The sequence below is a fragment of the Alosa alosa genome, chromosome 7 (assembly GCF_017589495.1).
Source record: "Alosa alosa isolate M-15738 ecotype Scorff River chromosome 7, AALO_Geno_1.1, whole genome shotgun sequence".
Classification (NCBI taxonomy): domain Eukaryota; kingdom Metazoa; phylum Chordata; class Actinopteri; order Clupeiformes; family Clupeidae; genus Alosa; species Alosa alosa.
In genome coordinates this window covers 17,688,855-17,701,788 of record NC_063195.1, presented here as the reverse complement: position 1 = coordinate 17,701,788, position 12,934 = coordinate 17,688,855, and the positions used below count along the sequence as shown (strand labels likewise).

The 12,934-nt window shown below is 42.0% G+C and overlaps 1 long non-coding RNA gene across 1 annotated transcript; it reads right to left on the bottom strand.

Moving 5' to 3' along the window:
• Positions 1-2,559: 2,559 nt before the first annotated feature.
• On the bottom strand, positions 2,560-3,930 carry LOC125298572. Its single transcript, XR_007194227.1, has 3 exons — positions 3,835-3,930; positions 3,292-3,356; positions 2,560-2,797 (listed from the first exon to the last, which is right to left on the bottom strand). It is a non-coding gene; the product is annotated as an uncharacterized LOC125298572 (long non-coding RNA).
• Between the last annotated feature and the right edge of the window lie 9,004 nt (positions 3,931-12,934).

The following is a 12,934-nucleotide window of genomic DNA, read 5'->3' as shown; positions in this document are numbered from 1 at the left end:
TAACCTGGATGAATACAATAAAAAAATATTTTTTTTGTGCTCTTGCATGAATGCAGCATTGACTGGTTTGGACTGGATTGACTGGTTGTGAGCAGGAACTCATGTATGCTTTTATTATTACTAATGTCTAATGTGCGCCACAAAAATGCTCAGATAACACAGATGTTATTTGTGCAACACTTCCACAGAAGGCTTTTGATAACCGTTTAGGAAGTAGTTGCACAATATTCATGATAAAGGTACTCTAAGCCATTGGTTCCCAAAGACTGGGTCGCGACCCACGGGTGGGTCACAGGAGATTTTATTTGGGTCGCCAGCACAATTTATGTTGTGTAATAGGCAGGGGCGGACCTGCCATTAGGCATGGTCAGGCAATTGCCTGGGGCCTTGGCCACCAGGGGGCCTCGTCATCCCCGTATTGTATTTCGTTTTTTTTTTTTTTAAATAAATGATCACCGCATCCAAACAATATATTCTAATCCATAATAAAGATTGGAAAAATATTTTGCCTCATGATTGCTCATAAACTCATCATAAAATCAAATGACTGCAGGTCCGCTTTCTGTCACCATAGCAGCAACTAGCTATGAACGAGGTCTTGGTAAGGTGAGGAGTTGAGCGATTGACAGCAGCCATGAAACGTTTCCAGAGTGGAAGTGATAAAAGAAAAAGAAAAAGCGATGAGGAAGAATTTAAAAAAGAAATTGCCTACAGTGGGTCCCGGTTAAGTTTGGACGGGTTCCTTCATGAATCACGCACCCCATTTTCTCAGAAGAAATGGCACAAACTGCAGTTGACACAAACAACCACAAGGTGTCACTTGGGAGTTCGGCCACTACTATTTTTGATGCGACTTGACTTACTGCTTCCATGACGCAGCGGGGGCACGGGAACTGAAATTGATCACGGTAGTTTAAGCTTACACTTGACAAAACATTATAATATGAAAATGTAGATGCAATTGTAGTAAAATGGTGCAGCTCATTTGAGAGCCCCGTGCGCAGGGATGGAGAGAGAGAAAGCGAGAGGGGATATGCGTGTTAGAACGGAGATGCGTGTGGAAAAAGTAGACGTGCTGTTGAGACTGGAGCTAGTCATATTCAAAATAATGCAAAAATAAATCCGCAGATAAAACCAAAATCCTCGTTCATTTGCTAACCACTTTCAGATAGAGTGTTAGGGAGTTAGCCTCGAAGTTAAGAATAACTTCGGACCTGGAGTGGTAACAAGCTGCCTGTTCTCCGACTAGGTCAGAAGAAAAAACAGTAAAGGTTAACGCTATCAAACAAACCCAGAAACTACTAGGCCTACTTCTACTAACTACGATATAGGCCTATGGCCTACCTGCGAGCCGATAAGCTATATTTGTCATCGGATGACAGGGGTTAGTGCAGAAGTGAAGTAGATTGCGCCACGTAACCTCCTCTCCATTTAGGTGATTGGCTTACCTAATGTTCCTGATTGATTAGCTACGGAATAATACAGATTTTACAAGTTTTATTTGTTACTTGCTAGATTGTCAAACGTATATTATAGGCCTACATTTAATAAGTGTTCAAAATCAATCTATGGGATTGGGGTTGGTTGGTGCAGCCAAGCTCGTCCAGGACAGGCCTGGCCCCCCAAAGCCCCCCCATGACACCGGGAATGAATGTTGAAGTCATTTCCAGTGGAAGAACAAAATGCTGAATGAAGCCCAAAGATATGAAGGCATATCTGGCAAGTTGTTATTTTTTGAATTTCCCCTGGGGATCAATAAAGTATCTATCTATCTATCTATTTATCTATCTAAGACGTAAATGGTTGGGCAATAGGCCTAGTTTGCAAGAAGGAGACAAAGCGTGAGCATGCCACACTATCCACAGCTGTGGTAGGAGGATTACTGTTAGCGCAGGATTTATATAAAATTCTTCAACAGAAGGCCTGCCTCGAATGCAGGCTTGCCCAAAAAAAGGCCTGTGGTTTGCGCAGCCTACAGTAAGTAGGTCTTAGTGAGTTAGGAGTCCTCTAGATTTCTTTTAAGCTGTCTCAGAGGTGGAAAGTTGGGGGCAGGGCCGGATTAACAATTCATAGACCCTTGGGAACAAATGTCTGATGGCCCCCCAGGCAACGTGAATCGGGCGGTCAGTTAATAACTTAGGCCTATCGTGAATATTTTGTAAGCTTAGAATTATAAGGTTCTATCTCCGTTTAGGGTAGTTCTGAGATATTGAGCATCAAAGTTTTTACACCCCAGCTAGCAAAACTGTTATGTAGTATATAATCTACTATTATAGCTCAACAAGACCATCACCCTACAGGTACTTTGAGGATAGAATATCAAAATCCTGGCACATTTGGAAATGGGTTTTTTTTAAGATGGCCCAAATGGAGATAGAACCTTATAATTCCAAAGTGAATCAGAGCTCTATCTCCACTTTTACAAATAAAACCCTACATTTCAAAGAATAAAGGCATATAACCATTGATTTGAATTAATTTATACATTTATAATACAAGCACACAGCTTGTAGTATATAATATAATAGTATAGTATAGTATAGATCAAAGCCAAGCAAGTTAAGAAAAAGATATATTTTATTTTTTTCAAAGTTCAAAGTACATGGAAATTTAAAATTACAGCTGAACAAAATCCCCACCCCCTCTCGGAAACATTTTAAAAACTGGTCATTTATTTCATTAAACTATACCACTTTATTATTTATTATTAGTCTGTTTTGTTATGTATCCGTCTCTGCTGCCCTGGGTGTCTCTGCTACTGTCCCTCTCGCTGCTGCTCTGGGAGTCTCTGCCTCTCCTGGCAAGTCATACAGCTGAGCATCACAATAGCATTTACAGGAAAGTAACTAATGGTGAGACATACATTTTGCAGAATACTATCATCTATACCAGGACAATCTGCATGGCTTAACTGGTACTGGACCCACTGAGGCACTGTCCAGGACTACCACCATCATTTTCCTTACAAAGACTGAACAGGATAAACAGTCAAATAGGCCTATTGATTAAGTACTTCTTAGTGTACACACCGACAGTGGCATGTTTGCCTACATAGTAGTGTCTGAAAACATCTGTGCAACTCGAGCATCACTGCCCATCAAACCTGCAAAAACATAACCCCAGCAGTAGCCAAGATAAGCTAAAGATTCTTTATTATTACATGATCCAATATTATAATAATGTGTCAGTTTATTATTTTGTTTTATGACACTGATAACATAGTTTGGGTATTTTACAAACAAAGGCATGGTAAATACAACAGAAATTCCACCCATCTATAGAAGTACCCACCACTAGATACTGTCCTATTTGCCGCTCCCACTTCCTTTGGAGGACTTCCACCACCATCATCATTTCTGTAACAAAAAAACAATTTAATTATCATCCTGATATAAATGGGGCAACTTATCAATATCTAATAATCTAGCAATCTTAAAAAGCTAGTTAACTTGCATTTCTGGAAGGGGAGTAAGTTAGAAATTGGCATTATGTTAGGCTGCAGTCATTAAGACACCAATAATCTAGCTAGTTTAAAAAGACAGCAGTTAGCTAGCTTGCATTTATGGAAGGGGAGTAAAGTTAGAAATTGGCGTTATGTTAGCTAAGCTGCAGTTGCCCATCTACAAGGATGTTTATTTGTCACATACAGAGATTTACAGGTGCTAAACTGTAAGCGAGCTGTTGGTGAGCTATCAAGCTAATTCTAACGTTTGCTAGCAAGCTAATGTTCGCTAATGCTAAGCTAGCTACCTTGGCAAACAAGCTGGTTTACATTAGCTAGCTAATGATTTGTAAATTAAGTATTATATACCAGCTCTATGTGCTTCAACTTACCGATCTCTTCTAGTGGTGTCTGTACATTTAAGTCTTTTGGTCGCCATCGCTGGCTTCAGATGTCCAGGGCAGGCTAATGTCCAGCTCTTAGCTCTGTGTCCAGGCTACAGAGCTAAGATTTGATTGGTCCGTCTGTTCATTCAGGGTTTTGATTGGATATTGAATCTACTGGAGATAGAACTTTATAATCCCAACTTGGTTTATGTTTTGTGAGATGGAACCTTTTTATTTTATTAATAACCAACTAAAAAATATTTTTTTTTATACAAAAATAACAACATCACACAGGCATTAATAAACACCTAATGGATCAGATTATGTCAAACTCAATTTCAACCAAAAGTGGAGATAGAACCTTATAATTCTAAGGTCACGATTTGTATTGCCATTTAAGGCATGAGCGCATCTGTGAGGCCAAGCCTCACCAAGTAGCCCGTTTGTTTACAACTAACATTACATTTAATTAAACTGCTTATAGGCCATGCTGAAATAGTTTCAACATTTTGAATCAGTGTCGGGTGAATTAGGAAATGCCATGGCTGAAAGCTGCTTGGGATCCCCCCCGTCAAGCAATAACCATACAAAAAGTTAGAGGACATGATGCGCGTCACTGACATAATGCGCAAATAATGCGCTATAATCTCTCATTGGTGGTTAGTATATGGAGTAGGGAATTGACAGCAACATATCCAATCACATTATGAGAGATGCTGAATTTAACATAAACTGCAATGTTTTAAATTAATGTAAATTTAGCCGGGACTAAGCTGGCACACGTGGGTGCTCGATGTCTCTAGTGGGTGCCCGAGAGACGGAGCACCCACAGTATCGGCGCCTATGACAAGCGTATCTCGCGGTTGCATCCATTACAAACAAACATGCAATGTGAGCGTTTGGGATTGGGAGAGCACTAAATGCTCTTCTGAATAAGCACGAAAGTCAAGCCTTTAAATGAAAAACACTCTTTAATAATCAAAAAATAAAACGCTAATGAAGTAAACTTGTGACCATCAAAAATCGTTTATAAGCCTGTAACTCCGTGATAACAGGACGTAACAGGAAGGCATTTGGCTGAGCAAGCGGAGGTTAATACGCTCTATATTTTGTCCAAATGATGTCTGTCTATCATCGTTGCTTTTCGGAGAAAACCAGAATGTTTAATTTGTCCTGCGTTTCTTCTACGGCTGCAAACGGGATTCACTCGCCGTTAACCAAATATTTCTATATTGGCCAGCTGGCCAAGTCGAAGCACTGCCCACTGTGCATCTATCTCCAGCTTCTTTATCTCAAGCTGCACCTTCCGCATTTTCAGTCTTTTATACTCGATATCAAGCAGGAGGTGCCGCTTGTAAATGGAGCGGATATCCTGTGAAAGACAAATGTAAGAGTAAGCTAGCTGATAAAGTGGGTTGGACACAATGTGAGGAGTTACTTACCTCATTCTGGCATTCTGACGTGCTCGTGCCAGGGATTGCCTGTGGAGGGATGCAGGATTCAGACTTTGAAGTAGGGCAACATGCCCAAATAAAACAGGCACAAACCACTATTTTTGCACTCACCTCTGGCATGTCTGTGACAGCAGACAGGGTGTCTTCCTCACCTTCCTCTGTAGGTTCCTCTTCCTGCAAATACAATAGTAATGTAATCTACAATCTCAAAAGCATGTACTGTATAGGGTTCTGTCACAAACTACACACTCACACATGGGTCAATTGCAGGCTCCTGTGGCTCCATGAGAGGATTGTGTCTCCAGTAACTGAAAGACAAGAGTACCATTACATAAAATATACAGAATGATAGTGGAGGTAGGCTAAACAGTTGGTAATAGGGTACCTTGGATAAATGCATCGAGAGATCCTTGGGAGGATGTCTGAGGAGGTCCCTCCCTCAATTCCCTCAACCAGAGGGTCAACCAGAGGGTACCCCCGCCTGTATTTCTTTTTTTGGTTATTTCCCCCTAAAACTCCTTGTAGAGTTCAATGAGCAACCTCTGCTCTTCTCCCAAAAAAAAAAAAATAGCCCTGGGTTTTGCAGCCATCGTATCGCGTTTTCGACAATCGCATGTTCTGGGCTGCTTAAGTATCTCGTGCACGTGGGTATTGGATGATTAAGTTAACCTGGCTAAAGTCAACGTTAACAAGGCACTGCCGATTTGTGTTAATGGAACGATTTCAGCCTCAAGTCAAAGTCTACGCTAGTTCAAGCCAGGCTAAATCTGTTAAGCGCAGTTGATGGAATACCCCCCCAGGAGTGATCAGAATAAAGTTTTCCCACGTCAGAACGACCCCTCTTCCTAGATGCTTCCATAGTATGCAAAGAAATAGATAAACAAACTAATGCTCGTCACTGATGAGGCAACTACGAACCAAACGCAATGTTGTGCATTAAAGTTTTTATGCTTTGAGCACGCTACAATCAAGGGGGCATGTGAACGTTAGGAGAGCGTAGACACTATGGCGGATTTGAGGCTAAATAGTAGACCAGTTCCATCTAGCCATCCCATTGAACCCCATTCAATTTGGCGCCACTTTCACATCAAATAACGTTACAGCTTAAGCGTTTTAAGCCTTTATATGAACTTTTTCTATTTTCGGAGTAATACAACATTGTGTGATTGGCGTCATAACCTCGTAACTGACTTAACGGCTGAGTAATAAACCCTTTCCGAAATCAATGCTAACGTGACGTAATATATGTAATGAGCATGCGACCAGAGCGGGTGAAAGCATCGCACAGGAGCAAAATAACCGTATTCTCTAGATAAGAACGAAAGCATCGGACCACAACATTTCAGCTAAGTTTTGATGGATTGACAGTAGGCCAGTGTTGTAGTCAAGTCACTATGCCTCGAGTCCGAGTCCAGGTTAGAGTCTCCAGTATTCAAGTCTGAGTCGAGTCCAAGTCGAGTCACCATTGAATGCAAAACTAACAACCTTCAGGGCATTCATGTCTCCAGGCATTTGGTGCCATTCAATTTCGTTATTGTAGGAACATGCCGTGATGTGTGATGCATGACATGAAGCAGTAACACTCCATTGCACTAATATTAATACTAAAAATAATTTAGATATTAAAATCCTACACCAAATAATAATGACGTATTACAATTACGTCCTAATGACATTACAAAAAAAAGTCGAGTCCTCGTCTCGATTTCCGAGTCTGCATGGTCTGAATGTACGAGTCCAAGTCCAAATTCGAGTCATTCAGTGCTCAAGTCCAAGTCAAGTCACGAGTCTCTAAATTTAGATCATGACTCGGACTCGAGGGTACTACAACACTGCAGTAGGCTATAATTGCGAGTGCTGTTTATATGAAATCACATTTATCTACGAACAACTAGGACATTTAAGAAAAGTAATGTAGACGTGGTGGTAACGAAGTAAGGGGCTACATACCCAAGCTCTCGGCGCAGCCATCACAAGAGTTACACGATTCAGACTACGTGCCTACCTTACATCTACGGTCGATCTTAATAACCCCATCACCTCGACTAGCCTATGTGGTGGGAAGGCCCATTCAAGTGAATGGAGCATTCTTCATCATTATGAAGAGCCGTGTAATAATAGCTAATAAATGGCAATGCAGCTTTACTGTAGTGAAAGTTCGCAAGATTGGAAAGAGGAAATAGCATTTACATGTTGTGATATGAGAGGCTACACGACTCTCGGCGGGACAGTTCAGCAGTGCAAGGACACAATGTTAGAGTACAACAAAGGTTTTTAATAAAGTTCTTGGGAATTAACAAAAAGGTATGCCAAGTTCAAAAAGGTAACTAAGGATAAGGTTGATCTTTCAACCGTCAAAACTTAAACAATGTCTCTTCAAACGTGAAATTATAGTCCCGATTCCCTCAGGTAAATCTCTTCTTGAAAACAAGTCTTCAGCCTTACTTTAGTCAGCACCGCAGCCCGTGGCCAATCCGGCGGTAAGTATTCCAGTCTTCCAGTACTTCACGTGGAAAGTGCCACTTCGACGGTCTGTAGCTCCTCTGAGAGCACAACTTGGAGCTTGTCTCCCAAACCCCACTCTGACACCAACTGTGTCTCTGGGCCTTAAAAAGCCCTTCAGCTCATCAGGCCCTGATCGGTCTCAGGTGTGTTGGGATATCGTGTGTTTGAGGGGTGGAGTTTCCAACTCCACCAGCAGATGGAGCCAAAGCTGTCCGTGACTGCAGCCATCTCAGGGGAATGTAGCGCCCCTCCAGAACGCAGCCTCTCGTGACATCACAATGTCCATTTAAATTATAGCCTTTCTAATGCACTTTTGTGCGTTTTAAATCCGAAATAAGATGGAATGTGAGGAGACTGCTATTAACTTTAAAGAGGCTTAGGCTATCTACAATTGAAACTATCTGTAGCCTATGACGCAAATAAACCTCATGTCCAGGTCATATGGATGTCTGCTTTAGCTTATAGACCTCTCCAGAATAAGTCCCGCCTCCGTAACTTCCATATCCACTTCCGGTCGTCAAATGTCTGTGGGAAATAACATGGCGCTTCGAAAGATTGTACCTGTCAAACTCTGTAGGTGACAAAGTAGAAAAAGCTGGTGGGCCGATTGGCCTACACACTTCTGCCATCTAGTTTCCACTGGATTTTTTGATTGTCAGTGCCGTTTAAGTAATAAACGATTATTAATGCTAACCGGGAGCTAGTTCCGATGTACGCGGGTGGAGGAGGGCGTTAGATCTTGCTCACAACCAACCAGTCACAACCTAACGTGATGGTCATTTTCACGTGTGATTCATGCGTGGTTTCAGTGGTCTATTAGGGGTTTGCACGGCGTGTCATCAGATCTGGACGTTGCCATATTGGAGATACTCACCTCATTAGAAAGCATAGGCACTGAAGTAAATCCCTAACATCGTCAAGGAAAATGGTTAATTATTGCTGTGTTTTAGGTGTACCAATAGGTCAGACTGAGAAAAACATCTGGTGTAGGTATTGACTTCCAAAAGTTATTAAAGTTATCAGAGGAAGGGGGGCGCTTATGGTTGAACTTGGTACTTCGTCTCCCTCACCCAACTCATATGGATCTGCGCTGCCAATAAACTGTAATTTCTCGAAACATCGCCCCTTTTCTTGTGGTCCAAGTCCTGCCCTATATGCCTTTGCATCTTAGACGCATTTTGATGAGCTTTTCTGTTGTTTAGACACGGCTACAATCACGTAAGATATCCAAAGTGCATAAATACTCCATTGTACTTCATTCACCGAGTATCGCCAATATGGCCGCACGTGCTGGGTTACCGGCCAGAATGTGACGTCCGTGCAAACCCCTAATAAATGTTAATCGTTTGCAAGGTTCAGCCTCTTTTCAACATGACTTAACTTTGGTTTGACTGTGCGAGTTTGTTGGCTGTTATTGAGATATTTGAAAAAGAAAGAAATTGCCGACGAAGACACTAAAGACATGACGAGATGAGATTTTTTTTCACGAATAACAGATAATGATAAGCAGACTAGGAATCAGAGGCTGAATCTTATTGAGTCGATAGCTTTATTTTGCATGACCTTGATCAGAATAGTTACGTTTTCAGAATGTATTAACAACCTATCAAACATGATTTCACGCAGGGTAAGTGCCACCTCCATAGACAGGCTCTGTTGTCACAAACTCCATTTCGGTGAAGACAAACTATGAAACATTGCCGTTGCTATGCAACCTTGACTGGGGGAGTCGCGGCGTCTGAAGCGTGCATTAGCTTAGTGCTTCTTACTGATATATTTCTACTTTAACGGCACCGACAATCAAAAAACCCAGTGGAAACTAGATTGTGTGGGCCAATAGGCCCACCATTTTTTCTACTTCGCCACCTACAGATGTTTTACCAGTATGATATTTTGAAACGCCATGTTATTTCCCATAGACATTCGATGCCTGGAAGTTGGATGGATACGGAAGTTACGGAGGCGGGACTTATTCAGCAGGGTTTTTTTACGATTTGCAACTGTGAGGTCCATGGTAGGCGCCCGACAGAAATATTGTTTCATTTTGCGAGTGATACACGTTCTGGGGGTGTTCTAAATGTGCACAGAAGGAGTTCCTAAGCTTGGCTATATAAGGTAGGCTATTAGCTAGGCCTATTACACTACATAAATTGTCACTATGCTGGCGACCCAAATAAAATCTCCTACGACCCACCCTTTGGGAACCAATGCTTTAGACAACATAGGGAACGAAACGGGAGTGGGACGGGATTCGGGAGCCTTTCTCTCGGGATTTTGCAGGACAGGATTTTTTTTTGGGGGGGGGCAGTCACGTGATCGGGATATGACGGGAGTATTTGTGTGGGCTCGGGATGGGACGGGAGTGAAAATTGATTCCCGTGTCACCCTCTACTGTACGTCTGCCCCGAAGGCTAGCGTTAAACGCTAATTAGTGGTTTGCAATAAAACTGGTCACATTCGACTACCATGAAAACAAATCCCAGCGAACGGTCGAACTTGGTACACATGTGTTATTAACCCCTAGGTTCATTTTGCACCAGAATTGTCCTTTAAAACAGTGCACACTGGACTTAACACCTTAACACAGTGCACGCTGGACTTAACACAGTGCACGCTGGACTTAACACCTTAACACAGTGCACGCTGGACTCAGGCCCGGATCTAGGCTGCTCAGATTGGGGGGGCAAATAGAAATTTGGGGTGGGCACAATGAATACACCCCCCATCCCCCCCTCAGTTTCTCCTACAAATGCCTTACTTTTCACCTTAAAACCCGTATCTAATAGCAAACATGACATATTACATAGAACTGTTAATCATAGACCTGATTTTAATATTTACAGATATCTAGGCTATATTTAACATTTATTTTCTATGTGGCCTGTTATGAAATCATGTATTGAACAATTAAAGCACAGTTCAGCTTTAAGAAACTCAAATAGTCTACATGCATGCTTAGCATTTTGTCATCATTAAGGCTACTTTGACAAACTCTTAGTCAGCTGATTTTAATATTTACAGATATCTAGGCGATATTTGTAACATTTATTTTGTATTTGGCCTGTTATGAAATCATGTATTGGACAATTTAAACGCACTGAAGCCCAAATTAGGAGACATGCATTTAGACATTGCTGCAAATGTAAAACCGGAGAGATTTTAGAGATTCTAGAGATTCTAGAGATTCTAGATCCGGCCATGGCTGGACTTAACACAGGGCATGCTCAATAGTGTTCAATAGTGGTGGACTTAACACAGTGCACGCTGGACTTAACACCTTAACACAGTGCACGCTGGACTTAACACAGTGCACGCTGGACTTAACACCTTAACACAGTGCACGCTGGACTTAACACCTTAACACAGTGCACTCTGGACTTAACACCTGAACACAATGGGTGTAAAACAGTGATTTATTTGCATGGCTAGCCCGATGCCGAAGCACCACTATTGAAAAAGCTGCTGGTAGCATCTGCTAACTAGCGCCAGATTTTGGAGTGCAGGGGACAAGCCGAGATGGGCTATGAGACATACGTTCACACTCGGTATCATGCTTCAATACACTTTAGGTCAATATCACACCGGAATTCTCCTTTAACACAGTGCCAGCTGGACTTAACACAGTGCACGCTGGACTTAACACCTTAACACAGTGCACTCTGGACTTAACACCTTAACACAGTGCACGCTGGACTTAACACCTCAACACAGTGCACGCTGGACTTAACACAGTGCACGCTGGACTTAACACAGTGCACGCTGGGCTTAACACCTTAACACAGTGCACGTTGGACTTAACACCGTAACACAGTGCACGCTGGACTTAACACCTTAACACAGTGCACGCTGGACTTAACACAGTGCACGCTGGACTTGCGGGTAAAATGTTTGCCTGATTTTCTGCAGCGCTGCACGTTGTCACTAGCACCTTGTGGGAGCAAGATAGCATGTGTAGCTCCTCCCCATTCTCTGTACAAGCTAAAACACCCCTCCCCAACATTACACACCCTCATTGGCTGGAATCCCCATACTGCCTTTGTATGCTAGAATGTGTGTGAATGTTTGTGTATGTGATTATTTATTTATATACTTCATTGGTATTTATTCTTTCATAATATAATTGTGTAGACTCATGACAAAAACCAAAAACAACATTTAATGAAAAGAACAGAAGAGGTTAAAACTATTGAAAGCAACCAAGGAACAATATTTCACAAAATCTCCCTTTATTCATGTCAGTTCCTGTAACTGGCAGATATTATGGAGATGGACTTAGCCTAATCCTTCTCTAAAGCCTTCTGACTGATACCAGCAGGTCATGTCAGACTGCCAACAATCGAGTCATTCAGACAAAAGTTTGAATTTGTCTGAATGTCTGATCTGCTTGGAGAACATACATAACAGGATCATCAGCTGTCTTATTAAAAACCATCCATCCAAGAAGGACTTTGCCCTTGGGCAACCAGGAACTTTCATGAAGAAAAATGCAGCACCAGATGCTCTGGTGATTTGATCTTGAACTCAAACTTTTGTAAATCTCTTTTCTTCAACACTTGGTTGGCAAGTTCATGATATCCTGACAAGAAGACAGTATCTTTCTGATATCTTGGAGTTCATTGTCAACGGTTGTGTTGAATTCTAGATGTCTATGCAGCAAAGTGGAAAGGCTGGTGAGGTACTTCATCTCTCTCCAGTGTAAGGTCAGTTGATTTGGGTGGTCTTGTGGATTATGTTCCTAAGTGTGAGAACCACATACCACAACCACAATAGCGGGGAACCTTGTGGTGGCGGCACTATCATACTCTCCTTGACCCGACACTGGTCTTTCCCCTTCATGGTCTTCATGCATGGCCTCTTCAGCTGTGAGATCTTCGACAAAAACAGAGTATGTCCTAGATGCTTTTTGAAACTGTAGTGATGTGACTTTTGGAGTCTTAACTTTAGTGAGTGAGACTTATATGCTGCAATGTTAACTCCCTCCCTTTCTTGTACAATGTCTTTAAAAAGCATGTTCAGCTGCGACAGTCAAAGCACCTCCCGATTTTTGAAAAGCTTCTCTTCAACCACCGTCTCACAGAAATACTTGTATCCATTATCATACGCGTTGCTTTCTGTTGTCTTTTCGTTTTTGTACAGGCAGTGAATAT